The sequence below is a fragment of the Dermacentor silvarum genome, chromosome 10 (genome assembly GCF_013339745.2).
Source record: "Dermacentor silvarum isolate Dsil-2018 chromosome 10, BIME_Dsil_1.4, whole genome shotgun sequence".
Classification (NCBI taxonomy): Eukaryota; Metazoa; Arthropoda; class Arachnida; order Ixodida; family Ixodidae; genus Dermacentor; species Dermacentor silvarum.
This window is the reverse complement of record NC_051163.1, coordinates 64,070,928-64,077,031: the sequence shown is the minus strand read 5'-3', so window position 1 is coordinate 64,077,031 and position 6,104 is coordinate 64,070,928. Positions and strand designations below refer to the sequence as shown.

The 6,104-nt window shown below is 51.0% G+C and overlaps 1 protein-coding gene across 2 annotated transcripts in view; it reads left to right on the top strand.

Annotated features, from left to right (window-relative positions):
* The first annotated feature begins 2,002 nt into the window (after positions 1 to 2,002).
* Positions 2,003 to 6,104, top strand: part of LOC119465860 (uncharacterized) — a 28,735-nt gene continuing 24,633 nt past the window's right edge. The window contains exon 1 of one of the 2 annotated variants that reach the window (XM_049657113.1): positions 2,003 to 2,155. The gene's annotated coding sequence lies outside the window, so the exon portion shown is untranslated. The remainder of the gene's footprint in view (positions 2,156 to 6,104) is intronic. The other variant, XM_049657115.1, reaches the window with a different exon arrangement.

Genomic DNA, 6,104 nt, shown 5'->3' with positions numbered 1-6,104 from the left:
AATCATCCAAGAGCTACGAGCCCACAAAGATGGTCCTCGGTGTTCGGAGGTTCATTTCTTAATAAAAAAGAGTTAGTCGAAGATGCCGTCCGAATCCAAGGACTTCGAGCCGCCACCTGAGGCCACCAAAATCAAACTGCCGGCCCTTTCAATAAAGTTTATTTCTTCTTAGCTACTCTTTCGCTTCCTTCTACCAACAGGTATTGCTCCGTCATCCCAAGTATGTTCTTTTGTGTGCGTGTGTGCGAGCCAAAGCATCACACGTCCGCGACGAACTAGCCCAGTGCCAAGCCGCACGGAGACGGTGCACAAGCCACTCGCTGCTGCCGGCCAACTGTCAAGAGACGCGACCTAAATTTTGTGACGTCACGACCTAGACACCTAACTTTCTGGAAACAGCCCAAGTCGCACTGCGAGGGAAAAAAGAACCCCGATCTTTGTCGGGTGACGTTGACGTCTATACATAACACGCGAGGTCGAGGCACAGCCCCGATTCCATAGCGCGGCCCAAGACGCGACCGCGACACCATGGCAGGCCGCAGGTGGTCTTAGCCTTCTCCTGAACGTCACATTCTGCGAAAGCGTGGTTTCGATGCGGGAATTATCATGGTGGCTCCCTGACGGTTGGTGCGTGTGCGCACGTGCGTGTATGTGTGCGTGCGTGTATTTGTGTTCGTGTTTGTTCCTTTGTTTATGTGTTTATGTGTTTACGTGTTTGTCGAAGGAGTTGACTGCCATAGTACCTGTGCCTCAGGTTTTTGCTGTATGCAGTGGCGAGAAAGTGGCTGCACTACTCATCTATTTTCGTGTAAATAAAATTTCAAGGTTCCTGCGTAGAGATTTCAATATCTCAGTGGCCAACTTTCACACCCCAATACCAGCTCTGTGTTATGTTGACAAAAACACAGCGCGTTTTCAACGCCATTTCCCAACAACGACCAATGACATTTCAATGTCTCTCTCAATAAAACATTTTGTAGGTAATATAATGCTCTAGTCACTTGGAACCCTCCATACAATTCTTAAAACTTATGTTCCGATATTTTCAAGACGCCACCGCCGTTTCGTGAAAAAAAAAAAAGCAAGGCATATTCACCTTATTTGTGCCTACTCATATGTGGCTGTACGCAGAGGCATAGACTCCGTGAATCCGCGCTTGATCAACTGGACCGTCGTCCACGTCGATAAGGATCCACTTCGACAACGCTTGGCGCTATCTACACATCGCGCGAGACTTATTTTATTTTATTTATTTCACATACCCTCAAGCTCAAAGGCATTACAGAAGAAAGTGGGGTACATGCGCACAACAATAACAACGATGTAATCGTTGTTATTCTCACATCATTGCTTTCTCTACATGTCCCCTTTCCAATCCCCCCCCCCCCCTCCTCCTGTGCACGGCACAGCAAACAGTGAACAATGCCTGCTAAGTATAAAACCAACTATAGCCCCAACAACCCATACCCCTTCTTCCTATTCTCTCTCTCTCCCTCTACAGAACGTCATACTCCAACAAGCTCGTTATAGCCCACAGCTGCGCCGCTCAAAACCCACGACCTCAATGTTGCGACGTCACGTTACGTACACAAGCTCGCACGCGCACAGTCATCGAGGCGGGACCTTCCGTCGAGCGGACAGTGGCGGTCTCGTGCGCTCGACGAGGCACGGGGGGAGGGTTCCGAATTCTTGGCTAAGCACCGGCGGTTTCTAGACGAACCCTCCCGATGAGCAAGACGGGAGTAGGAGGAACGCAAACAAAGATAACAGCTAAACAATGCAAAAAAAAAAGCAAATACCGAAAGAAAGAAAGGAAAATGGTGGGGACGACGTTGGAAAGGAGAGGATATACGTCTGACGCGTCTACCCCGCGCGGGCGCGCGAAAAGGCCGCGCGCGAGGCCAAATTTGGAGCCCGCGCCTTGGGGGCGAGGGGTCAAGAATATTTACGCCGCCAGCGCCAGCGGCGTCCGCCACTGCCAACACCCTCCCTTTCTCTCAACGCCCCCCGCCCGGCCCAACCCGCAACTCCACCGCGTCATCCCGGGCTTTTTTTCCTAAGCCACCAGTCGCCACGCGTTGGTAAGCTCGCCAGGCAGTGCGCGGATCCGACTCTCCGAGACCGACAGGGAGGTATACCGCTTCGGAAGATACCTGTGAGTATACGCTATTTACCAGGTGTGCCGCTTAGAACGAGCAGGTTAGCGCACCTGTGCGAGCTGTCACGGTACGTCGTCCGCGAGCACGTGCAGAGAGACAGCATGTGGCTGCGGAGCGTCGTTCCCCGGGAGCTATGTAGACGCCGTCGGTTCGAATCTCCAGGGCTGAAAAGGCAACGTTATACCGTAACGATGAACCCGACGCGGTGTCTGAGTCGATGCATACGGTGTTCCACTGCTGAGCACAAGGTAGCAAGTTCGACTCCCTGATGCCGCGACCGCGCTGCAATGAGGGAGCAGCGCGAAAACGCGTTTGGTGGGTGGACGTGACGCTCTGCTGGGCAGAGCTCGCGCAAGGTCGCGGGAGCGATTCTCGGCCGTATTCCGGATGCGGGCAGAAATGCGAAAGACACCCGTGCATTATGAGGTGTTCGATAAGGAACTCCCAGGTGTAGTCTAAATTAATCTGGAGCCCCTTCTACTGAAAGTCACTCACGTCTTCACAGTTCGTGAGTGGCTTTAGATCGTCGGATATGCGGAGCGCAAATCCGACGTGTTCGCAACGTCGCGTCTGTTGTACGCTGCGCTGTACGTGGTATATTAAACGCTGTTGTCGCGGCACAGATGCGTACTTTGGAGTGTAAGTGGATTCAATTAGTTACCACGCGGCACGTACTTCAGGTGATGATGAGTAGTTGGGTTTATTGGCGCAAGGGCCAGATGTGGCCTGCTTCAGGGTGGTTTACAGCACTGGCAAAACACGAATGAAGGACTCTACTTCCATAAAGTTCAAACAATACTTATGGTCTATTCTCGAGAAAGGAAATGTTGCGCGCGGGCTACCTGAGTAGCCCGAAAATATATGTACAGTACCGCAACAACAGACAGCGGGCGAGCATTCGGGAAAGAGAAAGAGAAAAGGGTATATAGACATCGCGTTTGTTTTGTTCTTCTCGTTCTTTTTGTGTGCGTGCTTTCTACGCCTGCTTCTTTTGCAAGAAATCGGTTTACAGATGCATACAGTTCAAATGTACAATGCGCAACGCTAAAATCTGGACGTCGTGCCGAAGAGACGCGGGGCACAATTTCCCATGTGGCCGCCCGATTGAAGAATTCCAAATCACCGAAACAGTGATAATGACAACTCTCAAGAACCTGTTTACAGTTGAGCTTGCTACACTGCGGCGAATGCGTACACTGCGCAGGACACAGGTCCGTTACTATGTTTTCTTTTTTCCGGCTAATATTGTGACACACCAGTATTTACATCAGCCAGTGAGCCCTTATTATTTTTTCCCCTATTAAGTACTTAACGTAGATAGATTGAAAGGACGGAACAGCAATTTAGATGTATTCGGGTAATAACTCGGCTATAAACTAGAGAATTAGTCACATTGTAACAGTAGGTCGGGCGTTCATTTACAAATGGTCTGATTGTTCAATGAAGGCGATTCACCGAGTCGCTCGCGGCGCCCTCGAACTAGTGCGAACGAAATGTTAAAGGTCCATGAGAGACAGTTGCGTTCTACCCCCTCCCCCCCCCCCCCTACCCAGAAAAAGAGGAAGTTAACTGGTAAATAAAAAAAAATCACAGCATATGCACGGGGTGAATGATGATGAGTGGGCGAAGCTCCGGAGGGAATCATCGGATCTCCCGCTTAAGAGGACGCTAGCACAAACGCGTTAGAAACGTGCAGTACTCTCTAGTAAGGGGGAGCGGCCACAGCGTCTTACGCAGCCATTTACACATGCCGGAACGTGCACCGCGTTTGCCGACGCCATCACATGACTGCTGAGAGAGTATACCCCCGTATTCATAAACGCTCCTCGACTTGAACTTGACTTGCCACCGCTTTGGGCAGCGCGTTCGAAATGCGTTGAAGGTAAGGCGGAGAGGCCACAGCGTCTTACACCAGCTTCTTACACGGGCCGTAACGCGCTAGCACAAACGCGTTAGAAACGCGCTAGAAACGCGGCCTTTCGTTAATGTTGGGTCATAGCCTCCTCTACAACTTTATAGAGGAGGCTATGGTTGGGTATTTATTGCCATCGTGGTGCGTGTGTCCATGTCCGCTTCGTGGCGTAGTGGGCTAACGCCGCGCGCTCGGAAGCGAGGGGTCCCTGGTTCGATTCCGCGCTACGGACACAAATTCGGAATTTTTTTTCTCATTTTTCTCAGACTGGTTACACACTACTGGTTACACACTACTACTACGACGACGGGGACGGAACGGGTGCCGCTATAAGGAGCTTCGCCCCTAAAAAAAGTAAATCAAAGAATCCGTGAAACATATTTCACCACGCTACGAACAAACCGGTGTGCTTTAGGGATGCCAGTGAGCCGTCCATATACATGTATGCTCAATGTTTACGTAGGGGAGAGTAGCAGGCTAGAGACACGATACAAGGTACGCCCACCGCGTGTGGACAGAGTGGTTAATATACATATATAGCATATACTGGTGCTATGTAAGCACGCGATCGCTTTTTCGATTCCCGGCTGTGTTACGATGGGCGCACGCAAGATTCAGAAACGCTCACGCGCAAGCTTTGATTTCAAATTAAGTAAACCCAGATGGCCAAAATATTAACCCTCGGCTGAGGCTTCGTTCATACTCGAGCTTTTGCTAGTTTTTGCGAAGTTGAACTCCATGGATCAGCTTTTTTTTTTTTAGATGTTTGTTTGAACAGCATGTACCACGCATGATAGAATTACGCTTGTCTCGTTTTTTTTTTTTCACATTCGAACTATAAGCACCATAGAAGATGCGGTTGATAAGTCCGCTAAAGGAGTCTTGAAAGTTTGTTAGCGGGGTAATCGCGCAAGGGCAACAAAATTGACTGAGAACGCTAGGACAAAGGTTTAAATGTCTTCTAAAAAAAATGCTACTCGAGAAGAGAGGTAGTAGGGAAGAGATACATCTGGAGAGAAAAAAAAAAGTGCGGGTTCCACGCACTGTGGGAATGAATGTAAGCGAAGGTTTCGAAGCTGTTTGCTTTGATTGACGAGAATCATCGTTCGCTTCTGGTCGTGGCGCTCACCACGCTCCTCGTCTTTCATTGACGCCATGCGTTGTTGCGCTTCTCGCTTCTGGTATAGCAGGGATCACGACGCTCGTAATCTTTCATGGCCGCCACGCGTCGTTGTCTTGCCTCACGTTTTCGAGCCAACCTACATTCACGCCCTGCACCACGTTTCGCTCCTTAGCGAAGACGCTCCCGTTCCGCGCGACGCTTCTTTCGGGCTTGGGTGTCCTCGACGCTGAGTGCACGTTTTGGAGCCACTTTTGCTGGCGCGTGTTTACGTGCTTCTTCTGCATACGTGGCCAGCACGCTGTTGAGACGCCAGCTCCAGGCGCTCTCTTCAGGCTACGGACGAGTGTAGTGTTTACGCTATCACAGCCCAGCACGAGACCTCCACAGCCCAGCACCTGCATTTTTGTCGTATAGTAAAGCAAGCACAGCACGTGCCATACGCACAAACTGCGAAACGCTGCCGCGGCGGCGCCGGCCGGGATGCGCGGATGCGAGCGCCACCTGGGGGTGTTGCAAGAAACCCAGCGACGCGTGCGAGCAAGACCATACAGCACCGCCCGGAAAGTCGGGAGAAGAGGCAAAGCAAGCTTCACTTAAAACGCGAAGCACTAAAGCAATACACTATTTTTTTTTTTGGCACGCGAGCCCCCCCAAGGCCGCGCAAGCGCTTATGGGAAGTTTGTGTACGTTTCAGAGATCGACGTAGCCCTTCTTCCTTCCTCCTGCGCCGTGCGAGCACTTGTCAGCAGTTCGTGTCTTCGATTATCCGTTCCTGAAAGTCGCGGACTGCCCGAGACGGTGCTTTCAGCCAATGAGCGTTGCGTATGCAGTCGTTCGGACAGTTCGGGACTGTCAGAGACGGATAATCGAAGAGGCCCAGTAATAACCGAAGGACTTTGGCAAGACGGTG